Below are 27845 nucleotides of genomic sequence, written 5' to 3' on the forward strand. Positions count from 1 at the left end.
GCCGCATTTATACTTTAGCAAAATATTGTTGCTCTTAATATTTTAAAGAATGAAAATTATTACATTCTAATTTAAGTCTCAGAAGGCTAACTTTGTCCCTTTAATAGTCTACAATTTACCAAATAGCAGATTTGCCCTCCTAGATTTTATGGAATCTTTCTCAATAAAAACAAACAAAACACCAAAGAAAAGCCTGAGGTTTAATATAGTTATTTATTCACAATTTACACTTCATTCATGTTTGTTGCTGATATATACAAATATTAGTTTACTGAGTTTCCATATGATCTTATTAGAAAATTTTTGAAATTATGTAGCCATATGGGTATGAAACGCATTGCCTTGTTTTAAAATTTTGAAGAAAAAACTACCATTATAGAAGGTTTGCATTGTATAATAAAATAGAAAATGCAGTAGTGAATTATGTATACCATAAGCTTCAAATCGTTAACCCTAGCGCTAGAATTAAACTATGTCCTGAGATTGGACGAAATCCTGGGAACAGATAAATGATGACAGCTGCTGTCACTGATATTGGCACCAAACCAAACAGGAATGTCTACACATAATCAGTCAAATAACCCTAGACTAATCTTTATCACTATTTCCAAGATCAGAGACTGTGGGGCTGGGGTGAATAACAAAATGTCATGAATACATTTGAGAGCAGACATTAGAAAGTGATTGATGGTTAAGCAGATTCGCAGTGGAGCAAGAGCTACACACAGGATATAAGTAAAAAGGAAGGAAGATCATATATTTTACTGATTTCAGGGGCACTTTCTTTACATGTTTTATGTGTTAGACATGGCTGGGTGCTGGTGATACAACAATAAATTAGATACAACACAGCTTATCACAGGGCTCTCTGTATAGTAAAAATGAAGCAGACACACATAAATCTTAAAGCACACTGTGTTAAGTGTTGCAGTACAGCTAAGTGCAAAGTGTGATTGGTAGCCCTAAAAAGAATCACCTGCCCAGGAGCAGGTTCATAAAAGATATAGTCTAAGGTTTGGACCTTCAAAGAACAAAAATGTCCTAAATAGAAGAAGAAATTAAATGACAGCAAAACAGACTGGAAAGAAAGAGAAAGGAAGAACAATCTAAAACCTAGACGTTACATGCTTTGCTGGTGGATTTTGTGATGGCAAGAGAGAAAAAAATTGTGAAAGGACTGTGCCTTGGATTCTTTTCCTATCATGATAAAATACTATGCGTAAAGCACTTTAAGGAGTTTGCTCTATAGTTGCTAGAAAGTCACAGCAGAGATAAATGGGAAGATCTGATCATATGACATCAGTATTTATGGACAAAGAGCAATGAAGTTTTATTTCCCAGTGCTTAGCAGTCTTTTTCAAGTTATGTAAGCCAAGTTTACAAATAATTAATGAGTCTTCCAACATATATAAATGTAAACAAGACAGTAATCCAGTTATGGCCAGAGGTAATTATCCCAGGTGATTTTATAAATTTGGAAACTGTTAACAGTAACCATCAGAGTTCCAATGGACAATTGGAACAATATAGTGAAAATATAATCTACCATGTTAGACCTTACAAACCTTATGGAACAGGAAACTAAACAAGATTTTCAAGGAACTCTATATGACAAGAAATGCTATTTTGAATTCTAGGAAAAGTTGTACAAGGTTAATATGACAAATTTGGTAACTGATTTGAAGGGAAATAATGATTGTAGGACTGAGTCACAACATTCTAGAGAAGTCTGAAAAATCCAAACCCTTTCAAAATTTCCACAATTCATGCAAATATAATAGAGATCCCCAACCCCACATTATTTCTAATTAAAAACAAAAGCTATGCTAACAGGAATCATTTGAGACAAAATTTGATTTAATCATCCCAGATTTTTAAATCCATATATAGGACAAATACTGATAATAAATTATATAATATAATAGATATGAAAAAGATTGAGAAATTAATTCCAGCTCTATTTAGTAGTGTTTTGGACTGCTTCTGCTATTTCTGAAGTATACAGTCAGTAGCATTTTCAGCACAGTATGTGAATACTGACTCTATACGGTAAATGATGAGAAGAAATTATGAAGACAAACTACCTTCATAGATTTTAACAAATCATTGTAATTTGCACTACCAAGGAAGAAACTTGTCTTATTCAGAAACTGCTATTTTCTATAAATATCATTTTTATATGGCAAACAGTGCCAGGCTAACTACGCATTTAAAACAAATAAGCAAATTATAACTAAGCTATAGCAAAGACACAGGCTGCAATGACTGTATAATTAATACAAAATTTCCATGTTAATTCTAATTTCCCCCCACTTCTACAAGCTCTATTTGAATAGACCCATTATCAGAAAACATGGTGTGGCAGGAAAAGTTACAGACATGATGTCTCCTCAGAACTGGAGTGGTGGAAACATAAATGAGGAAGTACAGAGTTCTGATTCTAAGTGATGAATTTCTAGACAAGAAAGGAATCCTAATGGATTTTAATCATAATGGCTTGAGTACAAGTGGTTATCTCAAAACCAAAGTAAAACATTAATAAGTCTTTTCTCCACTTAAAGTAACCTGTTCATAAATTATTACTGGGGTATATGGATACATATAATTTCATGTGATACAAAGCACTATATGCAATATTTTATTAGATATTTTTATTTACATTTCAAATGTTATCCCCTTTCCTAGTTTCCTCTCTGAAAATCTCCTAACCCCTACCCCACCCCAGCTTCCCAACCCAATTCTTATACATTTAAGCACATAGTTTTAAAATCGGTTGCAATTTACAGGTGGCACAGTCATATCTGTAAAGCATCTTCTATATACTAGATGAATAATAAACAGGTTAATTCAAAGTATAATAAAAGAATATTATTCCATTTTACTTTCTGAATAAAAGCAACCTTGAAGAAGATTATTGTTCACCATAAGCTTCCATATCATAGTCTGTCAGTGAGGAAAGTCAGTTAGGACAGAGACTGCAGCAAGAACTTGAAGCAGAAACTATAAATCAGTACTCTTTGCTGAAGCATTCATGGTTCCATATTTAGTTAACTTTCATATGAAGTCTAGGATCACCCATCAAAACATGGCACACTTGTATTTGGTAGGCTCAACTACAATCTAGACAAGCATCCACGTAAGCAGATATAGACCTATCTGATTTAAGCAATTCTATTGTTGAGGCTTCGCCTCTCAGATGATTCTCAGCTGTGACAAGTTGACAATAAATGGTAATCAAGTCAAACATTAAACTTCATGGCAAAAATAAAATAACATACTTTTTTTAAAAAAAATCAAGAACAGAGAACGAATTGAGAATGCTGATTACATTAGAGATGATTATTTAATTTTGACCTTAGACAACATAATTGACCACTGTTATCACCCCTCTTTTGTGAGTAAATTGATAGAAAATCCAGCCACGTCTATTATGCATTCTCTACAAAGGGTAGAAGGTATGTGTGATCTTGTAAAATTCTGTTCCCACGAATTACGAATGTGATTACATATTGTTAATACTGAAAATAAAATGTCTTTGAAATTCCATCTGCTATATTCTCTGTGACAAAGCAACAACAACAACAGCAACAATAAAAAGCATAGCTCAAAGCTCCACAAGAACCAAGAAAAAACATAAATAATGCAAAATAACCCAAATAGAAGTTTATTTGAGATGGTCGGGTGTGTGCATATAGGGAACTGTGTATCTGCTAATAGCACTCACATGCATCTATTTTCTCTAAACATTTCCAGTCGAAGTCCAGATATTTCTTGATGTGAGCCATATGATCATGACTGTGATTCCTCATTTATATTTTTAAAGATGTTATTAACGGGTCTAAATTCACTTGTTTATCCTCATTGCATTTTTCTGGTTGGTAAATCACATTATCAATGTTTGATTTTCTCCTGATATTACCTGATATTATTTTAGTATTTAAGAAGTTTTATCATTTTTACTATGTAACAGTTTTACTCTTTTTTATTACAGTAAAAATTGTTCTTTCCCATACTACAATGAAATCTCTCATAGTAAATTTGAGAATGAGTGAATTATAAAATATAGAGGAAAAAATCACTCAATAAAGAAATATATGGTAATTTCCCTAACACTTTTCAATTGTCAATAAAATAATTGATGATATACACCCATATATATGTATGTAGGTAAGTATATATGCATATGTGTGTGTGTGTGTGTGTAGAGAGAGAGAGAGAAAGAAAGAGAGAGAAAGTTGTTTAATTTTGTCATTCTTTTTATAATAATCATGACCCTAGTCTTATATAAATGGATTACTTACTTTTTGAAGACAATTTTCAAAAAATTCAAGTGCAAAATTCAAAAGAAAATGAAAGCTTCTTTTTATTTGAATTAAATATCTTGTCTTCTTGTTACCTTAATTTTTTAATAATTAAAATATCTAAATGTATGGCTATAAATGTATATATGCCTACCTTTTGGATTGGGTTACTCTAACAATTAACAAATATATTATATCCCATATTAATCATATTCTGTTGTAGGAACATAAAAACCTAGTCTCAGAAACTTACAAAAAAACAATACAGGATTATTAGCTTCACTTCACATGGTAGATGGTAGGTCTACTAAGTTGTTTCTTTAGTCTAACCAAAATAGGTTATCTAGACATATATCTCTTTAACTACCTCTCCTAACCACCATTTTAGTGTTTATATTCAAAGTATATCTTTAATGCAATTACTAACTGACAGAGTAATATGGGAACATGATTGCAGAAACATGAAAACAAGCCTTTTCCAGTTTCACCTAAGCTTTTTTTTTTTTTTTAACAATTTTTATTAGCTTTCAATGTATAAAATTGAACAGAACAGCCACTAAAGAAATACAAAGTTCTTATCCAATAACTTGTGTTCATTATCATATTCTGCCAAGTAGGATTTATAGCCAAGAATTGTTATTTGATAGGCTATAGTGTGAAACCTAAAAAGAATTGAAAGTTCCCTATAGGGAGGGAGCAGTTTTCCAGAAACAGCAGCTGTGATTTCCTAGAAGTAATGCTCTGTTCATAGAACCCCTGATTTAAAAAGACAGCCATCCTGTCCTAAGTGAGGAGCCTGCACATCACAAATATTATATTTGTAACTGACAACAGTTGTGATTACGTGCATATTCACAGGGTACCAAGTGAATCCACATATAAATGTCAATAGAGCTCTTGAACAATAGGAATTAAATGTCATTTTCAACCTCATGTCAAGTCTACAATGTCCCAAGTAAGCTTCATTTACTATTTTGTTTTACAAAAGTATACAAAGTTGTTCAATTTCTCTCTCAGACTCTTTTTATAATAATTATATCCCTAGTTTACTTTTTGAAGAGAAAGATCAAAAAAATTCCTCAAGTGCAAATTCAAAAGGAAAAGAAAACTTCCTTTTGTTTATTTGAACTAAATATCTTGACTTTATGTTACTTTATTTATTTAATAATTAAAATGTTATTAATTAATATAATTAAATAACAGATGTAGCTCTTTTGGTAAAGAAGAAGTCTGGGACTAAACACATGTGTTGGAAGGAGAGAACAGACTCCTGAAAGTTTTCCTCTGACTTCTACATATATGTCATGGCAAGTGTGCCATCCACACCAACATTATAAATAAATAAATAAATAAATAAATAAATGTAATTGATTTGAAAAAGACAACAGCTTATTATTTTTTCCTCCTAGTCATCTTCTAAGGTGACTAGTTTTTAAAGAAAAAAATCAATGTATTTTAAATTATGATAATATTAAGTAACATTTGCCTAACATTAGTTGATGATGTACTTCATATTCATTTGCATTTGGACTTCATATTCTATTGAATTTCTTAAAATAGCTGAGAGTTATTTAAAGCTTATGGGATCAATATTTTGTTACATAAATGTTTTATATTATATCTTAAAAATAACTATCATATCTCAGTTTTTATATTTAGAAAGCAAGTTAAAGAAAGTCAACCGAATCTCATAGACCATATAACTAATTTGACCAAGAAGTATGATGCATATGCAAGTTAACCTTCACCACATTTATTTATTAGACATCTTTCTGTTTTGTGGAATTCTGTTCCAAATACTTTTTTTGTAGTTGTATCATGTTTTATGGACTTTGATGCTTTGGGCCAACAATACTAACCATCAAAATGAACTTTACTGACTTCCTACTAGATATTATGCTATGTGTTTACATTATTAAAATCTAAAGTTATGTGTAATAAGATTTTATGCTTAGTTTAGCAATGGTAATGCGGAGCTATACTGAGATTAAATAAATTATTGTGGGTGATATAGGATCAGAAGTACAGGTCACACTCTTTCCTCCACACTAAACATAATAATACTACCATGATGCTCATTGAACTGTTAACAATTTGTCCTGAATCTTAAAAGGTTATGCCAAATTTTAAAACAACCACAACAAATTTTACTTTTAATTTGACAAAATACATTTTCTATGTACTCTATTTAAAATAAGCAGCCTCATTTGAATACTATTTTTCCAGTACAATATTGTAAAAGGAAAATTGCTTGACATTGGCATACATACATGTGTGTGTGTGTGTGTGTGTGTGTGTGTGTGCATTCACCATGGATGTGTCTTCTCCAGATTCAGCAAATGCTCATATAATTAATCTACACTTTCTGAGGTGACCGAATTTGAAATAGCTATTTTTATACAAACTACTTTGTTAGAAATAAATAATAGAAGACTGGATATTGTAAAATCTTGCTGTATAGTATTTAAGGAAAACAATGTATCACTGAATACATAACCATTCTATGCTTGTCTGAGCAACATTTAGGGGAATGCCAGGATGATGAGATGGGAGTGCATGGATGGGTAGGGGAGCACCCTCATTGAAGCAGGGGGAGCAGGGATGAAATAGGGGGTTTCCAGAGGGAAAACCAGAAAAGGGGATAGCATTTGAAATGTAAATAACTAAAATATCTCAGTGGAGGGATGGGGACACCGAACCACATACAAAACTTTGGACCCCAAATTGCTTCTGTCTAAGAGAAATGAATGGAGAAAAAATAGAGCGGAAACTGAAGGAATGACTAACAAGTGACTGGCCCAACTGGGGATACATCCAATGGGTGCTCTGGGGCACCAATACCTGACACTATTACTGATGATATTTTCTGTTGTAAACAGGAGCCTAGCATGACTGTCCTCTGAGAGGCTATATCACCAGCTGGGGAAGACAGTGGAGCCTAGGTCAGTGACCCTTTTGGAAGAGTTTGGGCAAGTATTGAAGGAACTGAAGGGGATGACAACTCCATAGGATGACCTACAGTCTCAACTTACCTGGATCCTTGGGAGCTCTCAGAGACTGAGCCACCACCAAATAATTATACATGAGCTGGTCCAAAGGCCCTGGCACATATATAACAGAACTGCCTTGTCTGGCCTCATGGGGAGATGTGCTTGCTTATGTAAGAACATTTGATATTATAAGTTATCAATTAATGGGAAATCAAGTATTTAAATATTTTTTGAATCATAAGGAGTTGTACTGCAACCGTGGAATTTGCAATGAAATTACTTGGACAGTTTCTTTACAATAAAATATAACATGGGATACTATAGGGATACATTTTCTTTTTCTTTCTTTTTGTTTCTTTTTTATTGGATATTTTTTCTTTGCATTTCAAGTGTTATCCCCTTTCACAGGTTCCCCTCCAGAAAATCCCTATGTCAACCCCCTGCTTCTGTGAGGGTGTTCCCCCACTCACACATCTTTCAGACATTTTTAAAGCTCAAACTTTTACATTATCAGTATTTGCCATTATATAAAATTATTTGTAAAAAAGTTTGAAATTGAGGAACCTAGAAATGATAAATATAACATAATATCTACTGAATATAAGCCTCTATTATTGCTATGTTTTAAACATAGCTATCAGTTGTTTTAAAAGGAACAAGAAATTAAACAGTGTAAGATCAGGGCAGGAGTAGTGGATTGGTGAGCAGAGGGAAGGGGAATAGGATAGGGGTTTTTTTGGAAAGGATATGAGGAAAGGGAATAAAATTTGAAATGTAAATAAAGAATCTAATAGTAAAAAAATTGAAAAAAAAAACCAGAAATGTACATTACTATAAACACTTTAAAATTAAAATAAGATGCAAAACATTGCATGAATTTATGAAATTTGAACTTTGTTAGTATAATCATTGTGATTATCTTTTTCTGTGCTTTTATATTTTTATCTTTATTGGAGATTTTATGTATTTACATTTAAAATGTTATTCTCTTTCCTGGTTTCCCCCCATAACTCCTTATATCATCTTCCCTCCCCCTGCATCTATGAGGGTATGTCCCACCCACCCACCCACTCCCACCTCCATGCTCTAGCATTATTTTAAGAGGTATCCTTTTACACATAACAAGTTTTAATACAACTAATATTATTCTTTAGTATAATAAACTTTTCATAGTAAGCCTTAATTTTTCTGGCTAAAGAGCTGGATAAATTTTGATATAGGGATAGTACTGGGATTTTTATGACTTTATACACATTATGATACCAAAAAATTGTTTCTGAACATGATGTTTGTTATTTGGGATATTTTAATTCTACATAAAATTTAAAAATTGTTGTGTTTTTATTTCTATAAAAAGTATTCACTAAAATTTTATAAGAATTATTCTCAATATATAGAATTCATTGAATAGTATACACAGTGTAAAATATTAATTCTTCTAATCCAAGGACACAGTTTGTCTTTCCATTCACTTACTTTACCTTTATTTCTTTTATCAATGTTATTTATCAACATATAGTTCTTCCACCATCTTGGATAAATTTGTTCTAAATCATTTCTTATGATGCTAGTAAAAGTAGAGTTGTTTTCTCAATTTTTTTCAAATAGTTCATAATTTATAGAAATGTGAATAATTGTTCTATGTATAATTTTTATCTTGCTACTTTACTGAATTCATTTATTATTCATAGCAATTCTGGGTAAAATATGTAGGATTTTTGTGTAAAGAGAATGTCATCTTTGAATGGACAACATTTTGCTTCTTCCTTTCCAATTTGGATGCCTTTTATTCTTTTCTCACACATAATTGCTCTGACTATGCCTTCCTGTCTGGTGTTAAATAAAGTATTCAGAGCATGCATTGTTTTCTTGTCCCTCATGTTAAAGAGAAAAACCTCAACGTTTTACTGTAAAGCATGCTGTTAATTAAACTTTAGCTTGTCATATATGGCATTTGTCATGTTTTAATACATTTCTATACCTAATTGGTTAAGAATATATCATAAATTATTTAATATTTGATTTTTTAATCCATTAAAATAATAGATTTTATTATTCAGTATATTAAGAATGTATAATATATTCATTGATATGTGTGTAGTAAACCAACTGCATATCCCTGGGAAGATATCATTTGATTATAATTTGTGAGTTGCATAGTACACTGTTAAATTCAATTTACAAATATTTTGCTGAGGATTTTATGTCTTTATTCTTCCAGAATATTTGCCTGTAATAATATTGATGGAGGTATCATACTTTCTGATTACAAAAGAAGCACATTCTAAAGATAATAGTGTAAAATTTAAATTTGAAAAATAGAGACAAATAAACCAATGGAAATAGTGATCATACAAATAACATTTTGCATGTCACGTTAACAAATCATTGGCAAGGGCTTCTAGAAGGAATAAGAGCCAAAGGAAAGGTCTTTTACTTCTATATGTAAAACCACAAAGCTGGACTCCTAACACAAATCATTTACAAAAAAATTATTTCAAATGGCTTAAATATCCAAATATAAATCATGAAAATGTAGAATTTCTAAAAGAAAACTAGCTCTACTTCTTGTATCAAATCAACTATGTAAACTCATATTTAATGCAAATATCCTGAGAGAAAAATAATAATCCAGGAATGGCTGCCTTTCATTTATTTCTTGAAAAAATTGAAGATTCAAAATTTACCAATATTTAGGGTATAGTCATAAATGCCTTCAGCTAAAATTCTACAAACATGTCTAGTTCTCCTTTTGAAGAAATAATGTGGTTTTGCATAGCAATTATATTTCTTTATGTCTATATATGGGCCTGATTTTACAAAGATTCCTTAGTGTATGATAGTCCATTTGTGAAGGTGTAACAGCTAATTTATGTTACTGAAACTAACAGAAACACGTACAAAATATATTCATATAGTAGTCTTTATTTTAAGTACTGAGAATACACAAAGAGCACAATATAAAATAATTATATGGAGCATTTAGGCTAATGATAAGAGTAACACATTCAAAGACTATTTTAAAATATTTTCTGCTTTGAAATATGTTTTAGCTCTTAAAACTCATTATGTATGTAAAGATGTGTTATTATAAAGTAATAAATCACGCAATCATCATTCTCATCATTGGTCTTCATTATGTAGATTAGTGTCTTTATTGTTTTACCTACAAACCACTTTCATTGTTTCCTTTACTTGTTTTTCCCCTTACCAGATTTTTTTCTTTTAGTGAATCACAGTCAGTTTTAAGCAACTGTGACCTACCTAGCTTTATGTTTCTTACCACTTTCCTAAATACCCTATCACTCTTGCTTGTCCTGTTTTTTCCTTCTCCGGTTTTTATAATGAAAATTAATTAACTGTATTAGCACTCTGATTGATTTCTCATATGTGAAACATTTAACATTATCTGGAATGGATTTTTAAGATCATCTAATATAATTTCCTTTTATAGCAGGAAAAAGTAAACCTCAGAAATTGAGTGTTTATTTCCAGTCATCCCAGGTACAAAAGCAGCATGAAACTAAATATTTGACATATAGTGAAGAATTTTCCAATCTACAAAACTGCTAGTACAAGTTTGTTCTTTGTTTTCCTGATCACCAGTCTTTGTTTTCAAACAATAAGGTACAAATTCTAAATGTCTTATCCTATGAAGATCTTATTCTTGGGATAAAAAGCATAGTGGTTTCTTTTAAGATTCCCCATTTAGCCCTGCAGGGAACGCCATCTTGGCTCCGGGACTCCGCCGAGCTTAGTCTCTACAGGTCAGAGTGGGGACCACGGGGGCAGACAGCTTCTGGGACAGGCGGGAGCCACAGAGCTGCTGAGGCAGCACCCTTTAGGGGCCGCAGACATCCGGCACCCTCCCAGTCGGAGGACAGTGACCTGCCCTGCAGGGAGCGCCATCTTGGCTCCGGGACTCCGCCGAGCTTAGTCTCTACAGGTCAGAGTGGGGACCACAGGGGCAGACGGCTTCTGGGACAGGCAGGAGTCACAGAGCCGCTGAGGCAGCACCCTTTTGGGGCCGCAGACTTCCGGCACCCTCCCAGCCGGAGGACAGAGACCTGCCCAGCAGAGAGCGCCATCTTGGCTCTGGGACTCCGCCGAACTTAGTCTACAGGTTAGAGTGAGGACCACAGAGGCAGACAGCTTCTGGGACAGGCGGGAGCCACAGAGCCGCTGAGGCAGCACCCTTTTGGGGCCGCAGACATCCGGCACCCTCCCAGTCGGAGGACAGTGACCTGCCCTGCAGGGAGCGCCATCTTGGCTCCGGGACTCCGCCAAGCTTAGTCTCTACAGGTCAGAGTGGGGACCACGGGGGCAGACGGCTTCTGGGACAGGCAGGAGCCACAGAGCCGCTGAGGCAGCACCCTTTTGGGGCCGCAGACTTCCGGCACCCTCCCAGCCGGAGGACAGAGACCTGCCCTGCAGAGAGTGCCATCTTGGCTCCGGGACTCCGCCGAACTTAGTCTACAGGATAGAGTGAGGACCACAGAGGCAGACAGCTTCTGGGACAGGCAGGAGCCACAGAGCCGCTGAGTTAGCACCCTTTTGGGGCCGCAGACATCCGGCACCCTCCCAGTCGGAGGACAGTGACCTGCCCTGCAGGGAGCGCCATCTTGGCTCCGGGACTCCGCAGAACTTAGTCTGTACAGGTCAGAGTGAGGACCACAGAGGCAGACAGCTTCTGGGACAGGCGGGAGCCACAGAGCCGCTGAGGCAGCACCCTTTTGGGGCCGCAGACATCCGACACCCTCCCAGCTGGAGAACAGTGACCTGCCCTGCAGGGAGCGCCATCTTGGCTCCGGGACTCCGCTGAACTTAGTCTGTACAGGTCTGCTGACAGAGGATACTCAGAATCCCCAGAAGAACAACCTCTGAACAGAGACAACTATAACAACTCCAGAGATTACCAGATGGCGAGAGGTAAAGGTAAGAATCTTACTAACAGAAACCAAGACCACTCACCATCATCAGGACCCAGCACTCCCACTTCGCCCAGTCCAGGGCACCCCAACACACCTGAAAAACTAGACCTGGATTTAAAAGCATATCTCATGATGATGGTAGAGGACATCAAGAAGGACTTTAAAGAACTACAGGAGAACATGGCTAAAGAGTTACAAGTCCTTAAAGAAAAACAGGAAAACACAACCAAACTGGTAGAAGTCCTTAAAGAGAAACAGGAAAACACATCCAATCAGATGATGGAAATGAACAAAACCATACTAGACCTAAAAAGGGAAGTAGACACAATAAAGAAAACCCAAAATGAGGCAACACTGGAGATAGAAACCCTAGGAAAGAAATCTGGAACCATAGATGCAAGCATCAGCAACAGAATACAAGAGATGGAAGAGAGAATCTCAGGTGCAGAAGATTCCATAGAGAACATGGGCACAACAATCAAGGAAAATGGAAAATGCAAAAAGATCCTAACTCAAAACATCCAGGAAATACAGGACACAATGAGAAGACCAAACCTACGGATAATAGGAGTGGATGAGAATGAAGATTTTCAACTCAAAGGACCAGCAAACATCTTCAACAAAATTATAGAAGAAAACTTCCCAAATCTAAAGAAAGAGATGCCCATGAACATACAAGAAGCCTACAGAACTCCAAATAGGCTGGACCAGAAAAGAAATACCTCCCGACACATAATAATCAGAACAACAAATGCACTAAATAAAGATAGAATACTAAAAGCAGTAAGAGAAAAAGGCCAAGTAACATATAAAGGCAAGCCTATCAGAATTACACCAGATTTTTCACCAGAGACTATGAAAGCTAGAAGATCCTGGACAGATGTTATACAGACACTAAAAGAACACAAATTCCAGCCCAAGCTACTATACCCAGCCAAACTCTCAATTAACATAGATGGAGAAACCAAAGTATTCCACGACAAAGCCAAATTCACACATTATCTCTCCACGAATCCAGCCCTTCAAAGGATAATAACAGAAAAAAACCAATACAAGGACAGGAACCACGCCCTAGAAACAACAAGAAGGTAATCCCTCAACAAACCTAAAAGAAGACAGCCACAAGAACAGAATGCCAACTTTAACAACAAAAATAACAGGAAACAACAATTACTTTTCCTTAATATCTCTTAATATCAATGGACTCAACTCCCCGATAAAAAGACATAGACTAACAAACTGGCTACACAAACAAGACCCAACATTTTGCTGCTTACAAGAAACTCATCTCAGAGAAAAAGATAGACACTACCTCAGAATGAAAGGCTGGAAAACAATTTTCCAAGCAAATGGTCTGAAGAAACAAGCTGGAGTAGCCATTCTAATATCAGATAAGATTGACTTCCAACCCAAAGTCATCAAAAAAGACAGGGAGGGGCACTTCATACTCATCAAAGGTAAAATCCTCCAAGAGGAACTATCAATCCTGAATATCTATGCTCCAAATACAAAGGCAGCCTCATTCATTAAAGAAACTTTAGTAAATCTCAAAGCACACATTGCACCTCATACAATAATAGTGGGAGACTTCAACACACCACTTTCACCAATGGACAGATCATGGAAACAGAAACTAAACAGGGACACAGTGAAACTAACAGAAGTTATGGATCAAATGGATCTGGCAGATATCTACAGAACATTTTACCCTAAAACAAAAGGATACACCTTCTTCTCAGCACCTCATGGTACCTTCTCCAAAATTGACCACGTAATTGGGCACAAAACAGGACTCAACAGATACAAAAACATTGAAATTGTCCCATGCATCCTATCAGATCACCATGGACTAAGGCTGATCTTCAATAACAAAATAAATAATAGAAAGCCAACCTTCACGTGGAAACTGAACAACACTCTTCTCAATGATACCTTGGTCAAGGAAGGAATAAAGAAAGAAATTAAGGACTTTTTAGAGTTCAATGAAAATGAAGCCACAACATACCCAAACTTATGGGACGCAATGAAAGCATTTCTAAGAGGAAAACTCATAGCTCTGAGTGCCTCCAAAAGGAAACTAGAAAGAGCACACATTAGCAGCTTGACAACACACCTAAAAGCACTAGAACAAAAGGAAGCAAATTCACCCAAGAGGAGTAGACGGCAGGAAATAATCAAACTCAGGGGTGAAATCAACCAAGTGGAAACAAGAAAAACTATTCAAAGAATCAACCAATCAAGGAGCTGGTTCTTTGAGAAAATCAACAAGATAGATAAACCCTTAGCCAGACTCACTAGAGGGCACAGGGAAAGCATCCTAATTAACAAAATCAGAAATGAAAAAGGAGACATAACAACAGATCCTGAAGACATCCAAAACACCATCAGATCCTTCTACCAAAGGCTATACTCAACAAAACTGGAGAACCTGGATGAAATGGAGAAGTTCCTAGACAGATACCAGGTACCAAAGTTGAATCAAGATCAGGTTAATGATCTAAACAGCCCTATATCCCCCAAAGAAATAGAAGCAGTCATTAATAGTCTCCCAACCAAAAAAAGCCCAGGACCAGATGGGTTTAGTGCAGAGTTCTATCAGACCTTCAAAGAAGATCTAATCCCAGTTCTTCACAAACTATTCCACAAAATAGAAACAGAAGGTACTCTACCCAACTCATTCTATGAAGCCACAATTACTCTGATACCTAAACCACAAAAAGACCCAACAAAGATAGAAAACTTCAGACCAATATCCCTTATGAATATTGATGCAAAAATCCTCAATAAAATTCTTGCTAACCGAATCCAAGAACACATCAAAACAATCATCCATCCTGACCAAGTAGGTTTCATCCCAGGGATGCAGGGATGGTTCAATATACGGAAATCCATCAACGTAATCCAGTATATAAACAAACTCAAAGACAAAAACCACATGGTCATCTCGTTAGATGCGGAAAAAGCATTTGACAAGATCCAACACCCATTCATGATAAAAGTCTTGGAAAGATCAGGAATTCAAGGCCCATACCTAAACATGATAAAAGCAATCTACAGCAAACCAGTAGCCAACATCAAAGTAAATGGTGAGAAGCTTGAAGCAATCCCTCTAAAATCAGGGACTAGACAAGGCTGTCCACTTTCTCCATACCTATTCAACATTGTACTTGAAGTCCTAGCCAGAGCAATTCGACAACAAAAGGAGATCAAAGGGATACAAATTGGAAAAGATGAAGTCAAAATATCACTTTTTGCAGATGATATGATAGTATATATAAGTGACCCTAAAAATTCCACCAGAGAACTCCTAAGCCTGATAAACAGCTTCGGTGAAGTAGCTGGATATAAAATTAACTCAAACAAATCAATGGCCTTTCTCTACACAAAGAATAAACAGGCTGAGAAAGAAATTAGGGAAACAACACCCTTCTCAATAGTCACAAATAATATAAAATATCTTGGCGTGACTCTAACTAAGGAAGTGAAAGATCTGTATAATAAAAACTTCAAGTCTCTGAAGAAAGAAATTATAGAAGATCTCAGAAGATGGAAAGATCTCCCATGCTCATGGATTGGCAGGATCAACATTGTAAAAATGGCTATCTTGCCAAAAGCAATCTACAGATTCAATGCAATCCCCATCAAAATTCCAACTCAATTCTTCAAAAAATTAGAAAGTGCAATCTGCAAATTCATCTGGAATAACAAAAAACCTAGGATAGCAAAAACTCTTCTCAAGGATAAAAGAACCTCTGGTGGAATCACCATGCCGGACCTAAAGCTCTACTACAGAGCAATTGTGATAAAAACTGCATGGTACTGGTATAGTGCCAGACAAATAGACCAATGGAATAGAATTGAAGACCCAGAAATGAACCCACACACCTACGGTCACTTGATCTTCGACAAGGGAGCTAAAAACATCCAGTGGAAGAAAGACAGCATTTTCAACAAATGGTGCTGGCACAACTGGTTGTTAACATGTAGAAGAATGCGAATCGATCCATTCCTATCTCCTTGTACTAAGGTCAAGTCTAAGTGGATCAAGGAACTTCACATAAAACCAGAGACACTGAAACTTATAGAGGAGAAAGTGGGGAAAAGCCTTGAAGATATGGGCACAGGGGAAAAATTCCTGAATAGAACAGTAATGGCTTGTGCTGTAAGATCGAGAATTGACAAGTGGGACCTCATGAAACTACAAAGCTTCTGCAAGGCTAAAGACACCATCAATAAGACAAAAAAACCACCAACAGATTGGGAAAGGATCTTCACCTATCCTAAATCAGATAAGGGACTAATATCCAATACATATAAAGAACTCAAGAAGGTGGACTCCAGAAAGTCAAATAACCCCATTAAAAAATGGGGCTCAGAACTGAACAAAGAATTCTCGCCTGAGGAATACCGAATGGCAGAGAAACACCTGAAAAAATGTTCAACATCCTTAATCATCAGGGAAATGCAAATCAAAACAACCCTGAGATTCCACCTCACACCAGTCAGAATGGCTAAGATCAAAAATTCAGGTGACAGCAGTTGCTGGCGAGGATGTGGAGAAAGAGGAACACTCCTCCATTGTTGGTGGGATTGCAAGCTTGTACAACCACTCTGGAAATCAGTCTGGCAGTTCCTCAGAAAATTGGACATAGTACTACCGGAGGATCCAGCAATACCTCTCCTGGGCATATATCCAGAAGATGTCCCAACCGGTAAAAAGGACACATGTTCCACTATGTTCATAGCAGCCCTATTTATAATAGCCAGAAGCTGGAAAGAACCCAGATGTCCCTCAACAGAGGAATGGATACAGAAATTATGGTACATTTACACAATGGATTACTACTCAGCTATTAAAAAGAATGAATTTATGAAATTCCTAGCCAAATGGATGGACCTGGAGGGCATCATCTTGAGTGAAATAACACAATCACAAAAGAACTTACACAATATGTATTCACTGATAAGTGGATATTAGCCCAAAACTTAGGATACCCAAGATTTAAGATACAATTTGCTAAACGCATGAAACTCAAGAAGAATGAAGACCAAAGTGTGGACACTGTGCACCTTCTCAGAATTGGGAACAAAACACCCAGGGAAGGAGTTACAGAGACAAAGTTCGTAGTGGTGATGAAAGGATGGACCATTTAGAGACTGCCGTATCCAGGGATCCATCCCATAATCAACTTCTAAACGCTGACACCATTGCATACACTAGCAAGATTTTGCTGAAAGGACCCAAATATAGCTGTCTCTTGTGAGACGATGCTGGGGCCTAGCAAACACAGGAGTGGATGTTCACAGTCAGCTATTGGATGTATCACAGGGCTCCCAATGGAGAAGCTAGAGTAAGTACCCAAGGAGCTAAAGGGATCTGCAACCCTATTGTTGGAACAACATGATGTACTAACTAGAACCCCGGAGCTCTTGTCTCTAGCTGCATATGTATGGAAAGATGGCCTAGTCAGCCATCAATGGAAAGAGAGGCCCATTGGACTTGCAAACTTTATATGCCCCAATATAGGGGAATGCCAGGGCCAAAAGAATGGGAATGGGTGGATAGGGAAGTGGGGGGGCGCTATGGGGGACTTTTGGGATAGCATTGGAAACGTAATTGAGGAAAATATGTAATAAAAATATTAAAAAAAAAAAAAGAACCAGGGGAATGCCAGGACCAAGAAGTGGGAGTGGGTGGGTAGGGGAGTGGGAGGGGGGTCTGGGGGACTTTGGGGATAGCATTTGAAATGTAAATGAAGAAAATACCTAATTAAAAAAAATAAATTGGAAAAAAAAAATAAAGCTTCATCCTTCAAAAAAAAAAAAAAAAACAAAACAAAACAAAAAAAAAAAAAAAAAGATTCCCCATTTAGAAAAAGTATTAGGAAATATATGGAGAGAGGAAAGATGTAATGAAATTGGAGTGGATAAAACTCTCAAAGAATTTTTAAAAATAAAAAATTGTTTAGCATATCTGGGCTAATTAACTATGAATTGACTATTTTAAGATTTTCCCTTATACTTACTAAGCTGCTATTTTTTAAACATACATTCAAATAGTCTTTCTTGAGATAATTCCCGAAGACTAAAGGGCACTTTAAAACTCTTAGATGTATTTTGTCTTCCTTGTGAAAGATCCTAAAGCAAAAGATGCCATGTGGCAAATTTTAGAACACTTGTGGGGGCTCATGGAGCTGAGATCAGAAAAGTGATGTGGGTGTGGTGGAATGATTCATAACAGAAAGTAGACATTGCCATCCTAGTGATGTGATTTCATTTTAGTAATAGAAATAAATATTTTTAATATTTATACTAGTGAATTATTCCTATCAATTTTTATTTGTGAACAAAAATTAAGGATAAAGGAACGCTGGTAAGAAGAAAGAGGAAGGCCCTTTTGACAGGAGAGTGGAAAGGAGAGAGGCCTCTCTATGGGCCTGGAAGGAATAGCTAGCCGCATGCCTTGGATGGGGCAAAATGTTTGTGTTACCTTAGCTGCCCTAGTAGCAAGTCTGTCCAGCTAAGTACTAAGCTATAAAATACTAAAAGTTCTCTCTGTGGTTGGGGAACTACCTAATAAAATATAACTGATTATAATGACATATTAATTTCCAGCATTTAGTAATATATACAGAATGTTATTAGTCTATTAATAGTCTTTGATTTAAATTGGTGCTCAATTTAAGGAAATTAGAACCCAGGCTTATGGCCTGAAAATATCCAGTTAAAGAGTTGGAGAAAAGTCAGGCTAGCCAGACAAGAGGTCTGGTTTATTAAAAAAAAAAAAAAAAAAAAAAAAAAAATGAAAGCAGACCAAAGACTGAAGACTGAACAGCTTCGACTTCTCCCATGCACAGCATGGTTAAAAGCATGATAGAGAGATCTAGGTCTGAAGCTGCACTGTCTGAAGCAATGTAGAAGAACAGCCATGGTTAGCAGTAAACAGGACCAGGAGCCCTCAGCAATCTGGATGGTTAGGACAAGGCTTGCAACAGCACAAGATAAAACATAAAGAGTCCCAGGTATATGAACTGTTAAGGTATCAAGTTTAAAATTATTAAATTGAAGTCCTTAAGGAGGCAGTCAGAAATTATAAGGAAAAAATATTGTCCATGTTAAAAAAAAAATAGAAAACACCACAGAACAAAGTTTGGATCTTATGTTTCATTTTAGTTGTTGTTAGCATGGAGTTAGTTATAATATTTTCAACAATGATCACAGCTTTCCATGCCCTCTCTTAAAAAGCAATTCAGAATGAAACACACTTAGATAAAGAGAGAACTGAGGGATGTAATGCTGAATTCCAAGCAAGAAAAATAGAGGAAGGAAAAAGAGTCTTCCCAATAGGAAATTGATGGCACCAGAAACTCGGTTCTCTGCCTATGAGATGTTTGTCAACTCTTTCTGCTACTGGTCCACCAATACAGTGCAGCAACACCTAAATTACAAGGACTAAAAGAGAGGACTTTGTTGCTACAGCATGAGGTAAGACAGTTGGCCAGGAAAACTTAAAATATCCCTGTTTCTTTGACTTTTTTTTGTTTGAATACTTTTGTTTTTTGGTAATAGGTTAAAGAAAGTATATTTTTCTCCTTGATGTTACTAAAACATAGGAAACTTTTAATTTGTATGTAAATTCAGAATAGCACCATAGTTTGTTTCCTAAATTAAAGAGTTACAATGATTTGGAATTGAGATGAAATATTTGAAATTAGTAGTAGTGGTGGCTCATGCCTTAAATTCCAGCATAAGAGGAGACAGAGGCAGATTTCTGTAAACACAACATGATCTATACAATGAAGTCATGGTGAGATTCCCTGCTAATAAGATACAGCCATTTACAAACAGCCTAAAACTCCAAAAATAGTATAAAATACAAAATTACATTTTTCCTTAAAGATATTATATATGTTTTGCTTACTAATAAATATGTCCATAGTAATCTAAAAGATAAAGGCATATCAACCTTTAATTTACATTTTAAAAGAGGAAATATCAGCATACTTATCCACATAAGGTATGTTTATAGTTTCAATATAAAAGATAATGCTTTTTCTAGTGTTAAAATGCAACCTAGGAAACATATATTCTGCTAGCCAATGTAAAGACCCAAATTTAGGATTGGGGGAATGTTTGCTTTTTCCCGAGGAGAATTAAACCATCGAAATAAGGAATCCAGAGACAACTGGACAAGAGAATAAAAATTAATATTGTTAAAATTAACTGTATTGGATGTTGATTATCAGCTTGGCAATATAGAATGCCTTTTGTGAAAGGAGATTAAAAAAGAAACACACATGTAGAGACAATATGACATTGTTTTAAATTTAATAAGACAAAGGATTAATGAGAATTAAGGTCTAAATATGAATTACCATCATAGTATCCAACTGGAAACATTGAGAGACAATGATCTAGTTTAAAATGGCAAGGATTGGGGAATTGCTAACCATTGTTAAGTAGGGTATTATGCTACACTATGCAGCTAGCCTATTTTTTTGGGAAGTGGGGGGTCTCACAGGAAAACTGATGGTAACTCAGCCTAGTGTGAAATACATAGCCCAGGCTGAGACCTTGGAGCAGATAAAATATGCTTGTGGGTATGCTTGGATATAAGGTGAAAAGGGGTTAAAGTATAGTTGAATACAGGAGAGAATGATAACTTAATTTGGATAATAAAATCAGAAATGAAAAGGGAAACATAACAAATGGTTCCCTCTTTGTATTCTCCTCCCTGTACCCCTTCATTTTCCCCCGCTATAAGAACTAGATTTGTTGTTGCCCACTGCCTGAGATATGCAAGCTGCATGCCCATGAGTCCCCACTTGGAGTGTTGTAGTGATAGATAGCAATGATGGCATCAAAATGGAGAGCTACTGCATCTTGGTATTCTCACCCAGTATATACAAGCTACTGAGACCTAATCATCATGCAATGCTTTGGATGCAAAGGCACCAGGATGACTACAGAAAGTTCAGGGATTCTTATTTCACTTCCCCATGGTTCTTGCCCCATGGAGCTTTTCCCTGGAACTCTCTTGTTTATGAAACTCTCAAGGGCAGCCTGGCAGGAGTCTCCCTACAGTTTTTCCAATCTCAAAAGCTCTAGAAAGCCTCTACATAACAATAAAAAACAGACATCACAGAAGAAAATGAAGCACTGTGTGAAGAGAAAGAGCTGGAGTTGGATTCAAATGATGAAGCAGTCAGTGACCTGAGCAATACAGAAATGTTCTAGGAGCTCTGCCAATACTTCACACAGACTGAGAGGCACAGCAAAGAGATATAGGAACAGCTAAGCTGGATGAAGAGTGCCTAGATGACTATATGAAGGCAGATCACGGCCTGTACTTCAACCACCACAGGTCAGTGGAGTCCCCTTCTGAGCAGCTCTGTACCACGCAGAGATGAAACACTTGTATGGAGACAGTGCTCCCAAGAACCTGGTCAAGGACTCATCTATGTAGCTGAGCTTTGACAAGCACTTTGACAGAAAGCAGCTGAAGGCCTATCATTGCCCTGAAGTTCTATGTCCTGGCCAGTGGGACCCTAGGCAATATCTCACAGTTTCTATCCTTTCCCTCTTTATCTCTCCTGGACATTTTTCTGAGAAATTGGTCTGTATACCAATATGTTAGATACAGTCTGTCAGCCACTTACAATTCTCTCAGCAAGAGGTAGAGTGTTGCCAACACAAGGAATGTTTCACTTGACCTAAAATGATAATTTTATGTATTGCACTGACACTCGGTTTTCTCTGTAACAGTTCAGTTCATTGAAATTATTGCCTAGAGACACTGCCTAATGTCTTTCAGTTTTAATTTCCATCTTTAAACCACCCTGAATATCATAAAAGGCTTAAGCCACATGTCATTTATTCTTACTTTTTAAGACCAGTCTTTACACAGCCCATGCTAGCTACAAACTCTTAAATATTTCTGCTTTCTTTTCCCAAATGGTAGTTTACAAGTTTGCACTCACACTGGGCTTCTCTCCACATATTTTCTCTGGCTGTTGTAGCTCTTTGGATACCTCTGAAAATGATGCAAGTGTTTAGTAAAATGAGTGACATTTGTTACTCAGCTAGGTGTCAGCCTACATGCTCTATAAAAGACCTTAGAGTAAATACTCTGAGCTATGCAGGCTAAGTTGTCTGTGTCATAACTGCTTAGCCCTGTCTTTATAGTGTAAAAATAGCCATAGATACTGAATAAACAAATGAATGTGACTGTGCTTCAATAAAACTTTATTTGTTAGAAAACCAAACCAAGCAAACAAACAAGAAAAGAAACAAACAAAAAACAAAACCAATATAGTCCAACTGAATTGTATATTTCTTATAGTTGATGACTCTCTATTGGCTCATGGATATCACCTAACGTTCAGAATTCACATAAAAAATAATTGTTGCTGTTGTACATAGTATAAATTTGGACAAATATATCATGTTGAAAATAATATACAGTGTATTTTTACTGTTCTTAAAGATGGTCAAAGTCCTACTTACTTCATATTCTTTCCTCCATCAATACTTTAGCCATTCACTTCCTCCTTGGCAACATTACATACATACTTATTTTATAAAGAGTCAAAATAGTTGAAATCACACAATGTAGAAATGTAGTCTTTTCTTTCCTTATGTTTCTTTTTGTTTGTTTTGTTTGAATAGGTTCATAGTTCATTTAACTGCTGAGTAATTGATTGTTAAGAGACAAATAATCGCCTTCTCCAAAATAATCTCTTCTTCCTTCTAATGTTATTTATTATGTTATATTTGACTTGGCCTTCTCTCTTGAATTTTGAAATCTGAATTCATAGTATACCTTTGTGGTTTTCTGCTTTATTGTAATACAGTTTTCTGAGTGTCTCTTTTGAGTATGGTGTATGTGTTTATATTTGTCACATATATGTGCTTACCAATATGTACTGCTCAGTGCCCAGGTATAATGAAGATGTCCTTGTCTATCACTTCTGGTCATCTTCATTCTTTTATATACATCCACATTTCTCTCTTTTCCTTCTTTCCTTTATGATGTGAAGAACTCCCTATACTTTTTTTGTTATGCAAGTCTGTTAGTAAAAGTTGTTTTCAGCCATTTAAAGTAATAAATTACCTGGGAGGTAAAGTGGACAGACATGGGGAGAGTAGGGGGAGAGGGGAACCTGATTTGGTACTGGGTGAGGGAAAAGGACTGGAGCCCTGAGGGCCAGCAGAAAGAATGTAAACAGGTAACCTCAGGAAATAGGAGAATTGTCCCCCCTCCCCCAGAATGCACCAGAGACCTGAGAGTTGAGAGACTCCCAGGACTCAAAGGGGGGGACCTTATATGAAACACCTGATAGTAGGGAGAGGGAATTTATAGAGCCTACCTCCAGCAGACAAACAGGATATCAAGTGAAGGATGGGGTTGCCATCCCACAGTCACACCTCTGACCCATAATTGTTTCTGTCTGAAAGAATTACAGGGATAGAAATGGAGAGGAGCCTGAGGAAAAGAAGGTCCAGCAACAGACCCAAAGTGAGATCCAGGTCAAGGGGAGGTCCCAAGGCCTGACACTATTGCTGAACCTATGGAAGCTCACAAAAAGGGATCTATCATGACTGCCCTCTGAAAGAACCAGTAAGCAAGCTGAAAGAATCAGATGCAAAATTTTTTGCACCCAACCAATGGACTGAAGAAGCTGACCCCTGTTGTTGAATTATGGGAGGGGGAAAGAAGCTGAGGAGAAGGGCAATCATGTAGGAGGACCAGCAGTCTCAATTAATCTGGACACCCCCCCCCCCCACAGAGGTATCTCAAACACTGGAACACCAAACAGGCAGAATACACCAACTGATATCAGGCTCCCAACACACATACAGTAGGGGACTTCCAGTTGGTATCCATTCAGAGATGATGCTTAAGACATTGAAAACCCCAGGGAGTGGGCATGCATGCTGAGAAAGGGTGATGTGGGGAGGAGGTGTGGAGGAGATGTGGTACATGGAGCAATGGGAGCGTTGTTGGGGATGGAATATGGAGTGTAAAAAATAAATTTAAAATAATATAAAAATTTAAAAATGTGTATTTGAGACTACCGCACCCGGGGATCCATCCCATAATCAGTCACCAAACCCAGACACTATTGCATATGCCAGCAAGATTTTGATGAAGGGACCCTGGTATAGCTGTCTCATATGAGGCTTTGCCAGTGCCTGGCAAATACAGAAGTGGATGCTCACAGTCATCTATAAGATGGAACACAGGGCCCCCAATGGAGAAGCTAGAGAAAGCACCAAAGGAGCTGAAGGGGTCTGTAACCCTATAGGTGGAACAACAATATGAACTAATCAGTACCCCCAGAGCTTTTGTCACTAGTTGCATATGTAGCAGAAGATGGCCTAGTCAGCCATCAGTGGAAAGAGAGGCCCCTTGGTATTGGAAACTTTATATGCCTCAGTATAGTGGAATGCCAGGGCCAAGAAGAGGGACCAGGGCAGGGGGAAGGTATAGGTAACTTTCGGGATAGCATTTGAAATTTTAAATATATACATATATATATATATATATATATATATATATATATATATATATATATAAAGAAAATATCTAATTAAAAAAAGAAAAAAATGTGTATTTGCAAAAAAAACTAATAAATGATCTATTTGGCCCTTAGGTTTGAAAAAATCTCCACTGGAAGTAAAATTTCAGGGTAACTTTAATTTCTATCAATATTTTAAAGTTAGTATTCTGCTTTGCTGTTTAACTTTACTTTTCCCAACAATAATATGTTCCCAACTATGTTTCTATCTATATACATTTCCTCATTTTTTCTGGTTACATTAATTTATTTTTTTATATTACTGAAATTGATAAATCTTTTTCATCTCCTTTATACATTGGGTTTTTTATATTTATTGGGTTTTTTAATCTTTACAAATATCTTCAGCATGCCCCATATAGTTTCTTGTTGGGCAGTATCTCTTAGTGAATATTAAAGATTGCTTGAAATGGCCATGCATGTTATTCTTCTCATCTTTTTAAAATGAATATTTTGAGCTTTATTTTATTTTATGTTGTCTTATCTTTTAGTAATCAAATCCTATTTTTAATCTATTATTGTGCTATTCGTTTTTACCTCTAGAAATTTGAAGTCTTTCAATACTCTCGAGGTCTCTGCTTATTACTTTGAACATATAAGGTGCAGTCATCATGAACTTTTAACAAATTATTGCCTTTACAATAATTTCAATAACTTTTTTGATTTGGTACCATCTCATTATATGTTACACTTACAGACAAAATTTTATATTTTGTAGAGTTATACACATAAAAGAAGGTTAGACATTTGTAGCTGAGAATAATATGTAATAGTAAATAATTAATTAAAAATTAATAGTGAAATTACTGGAAAGAATAGACAAATAGCCAAACATAAAGCATTTAATTCAAGTTCTTGAGACATGAAGGTCATATTTGCATGAGAAAATTGAGTTTAAGTTTTTAAAATTTGATGAATACAAAAAATAATAATTCTGAAACTACCACATGCCAAAGTTATGAGAAAATGAAAAGATTTTGCAATTGCTGATAATAAAAGGAAAATATAGGAATGGTTTGAAGTGAGATTTGTTTAATAACTCTCATCACTATTTTAAATGTTTAGAAAAATGCATACATATCCTAATCATATATAGAAGTCAGATGATTACAAGGAATTGTGGTTCTCATCTGTAATTCTAGCATTTTATAAATATTTGAGAAGGAACAGGAGTTTAACTCTATCCTTGGCTACATGGCAAGTTGTGGGTGTGTGTGTATGTGTGTGTGTGTTTGTGTGTGTGTGTGTTTAAGTATAACTTATAAAGGTGTTTTATGTGTCTATCTGTATATGCATCAGTCATGTGTGAAAAAAAAAAGGATGTTACTCAGATGAAACAAATTTTCACCTCCATTTAACTTCATATTCACGTCTTCCAACTCTGTACACACTATAAAGAATAAAGAGAAAATTTGCCCCCCAAAGTATATTTATAATGAAATATCCAGCATACTCTGAACTATATAAGTATTTTTGTTCATGGTTATAGCAAATTTTCAATGTAAGATAAAAGTTCATTCCTCAGAAAAGTGTACAACAAAAATTTTGTAGAAATTCTAAATATTTGCAATTAAAGAGAATTATAATTCTGTATCATCACATTTTCTTTTTTATTGGGTATTTATTTCATTTACATTTCCAATGCTATCCCAAAAGTCCCCCACACGCTCCCCCATCCACTCCCCCACCCACCCACTCCCACTTCTCGGCCCTGTCGTTCCCCTGTACTGAGGCATATAAAGTTTGCAAGACCTATGGGTCTCTCTTTCCACTGATGGCCGACTAGGCCATCTTCTGATTCATATGCAGCTAGAGACACGAGCTCCGGGAGGTACTGGTTAGTTTATATTGTTGTTCCACCTATAGGGTTGCAGACCCCTTAGCTCCTTGGGTACTTTCCCTAGCTCCTCCATTGGGGGCCCTGTGATCCATCCAATAGCTGACTGTGAGCATCCACTTCTGTGTTTGCTAGACCCCGGCATAGTCTCACAAGTGACAGCTATATCTGGGTCCTTTCAGCAAAATCTTGCTAGTGTATACAATGGTGTCAGCGTTTGGAAGCTGATTATGGGATGGATCCCAGATATGGCAGTCTCTAGATGATCCACCCTTTTGTCTCAAATCCAAACTTTGTCTCTGTAACTCCTTCCATGGGTGTTTTAAACACTCATAATATAAATTAGTGTACAGATTTACAGATGAATGCTGCTTAGAACAAATAAATTATCTTTAGGGTAAGTACAAGATGAAGCCTTGGAAATGTCAGTATAAAGTTTCATACAAAATCAAAACTGTAGAAAAATAATTAATCTTTCCATGATTACTGACCTTTTGAAACTCATAAAAATAAAAGTACAAGACAAAGATGAATTTTTAATTTCATGAATTTGCATTGATTTATTTCTTCAGAAAAAGTTGTTTTAGGATCTGAAAATTGTACCAGGCTCAATAAGAAGTATTTCTCATTTCTATAGATATGGTAGTTTTAAATTGAATTCTAATATTCTCTCTTGGATCATTCATTTTATCACAGTTTTTATTAAGTGTGAATTCCTGAGCCTTGGTATTTATATAATTGAGATATTATAGCTTCCTAAAATTTTTCTACCTGAATTAGCATACATGAAAAATACATTTTCTCTTTCGAACTCTTCACTGTTATTAAGCTGTATGTGTTGGATTACCTAACTTTGGGGCTTTTTTGTTGTGTTGAATATCATAAGATAACAGATCCTGTTATTTTCTAAACAATTGAACAATTGATTCAAATTTGTTTTCCGTGAGTGTGTGTGTGTGTGTGTGTGTGTGTGTGTAATTTTAATAATTTACCTAATAGTTTAAAATGGAAAGAAAGGTAATTCAGGCTTCTTTTTAGTCAATAAATAATAACTATATTTTTATTGATCCTTCTTTGACACACAAAAAAAAGGGAATTAGCAAACTTAGAATGTGGCCAACAGTTAGAGAAAAATAAGAAATTTCCTACTTTTTAAGCAAAATATTGATCGAATTTGTGCCTTTAATGATGGTATTTTAAATCAT

The 27845-nt window shown here is 35.8% G+C and overlaps 1 protein-coding gene and 1 pseudogene across 6 annotated transcripts in view; one reads left to right on the forward strand and one right to left on the reverse strand.

Moving 5' to 3' along the window:
- The window catches only part of Pcdh11x (protocadherin 11 X-linked), a 610005-nt gene that overhangs the window by 452456 nt on the left and 129704 nt on the right, over positions 1 to 27845 (reverse strand). The gene's annotated exons all lie outside the window — the stretch shown is intronic.
- LOC147004590 (gem-associated protein 8 pseudogene) lies at positions 21017 to 21902 on the forward strand (annotated as a pseudogene).

Source organism: Mus caroli, unplaced genomic scaffold, assembly GCF_978045245.1.
Source record: "Mus caroli unplaced genomic scaffold, Mus_caroli_1 scaffold_5, whole genome shotgun sequence".
Lineage (NCBI taxonomy): Eukaryota > Metazoa > Chordata > Mammalia > Rodentia > Muridae > Mus > Mus caroli.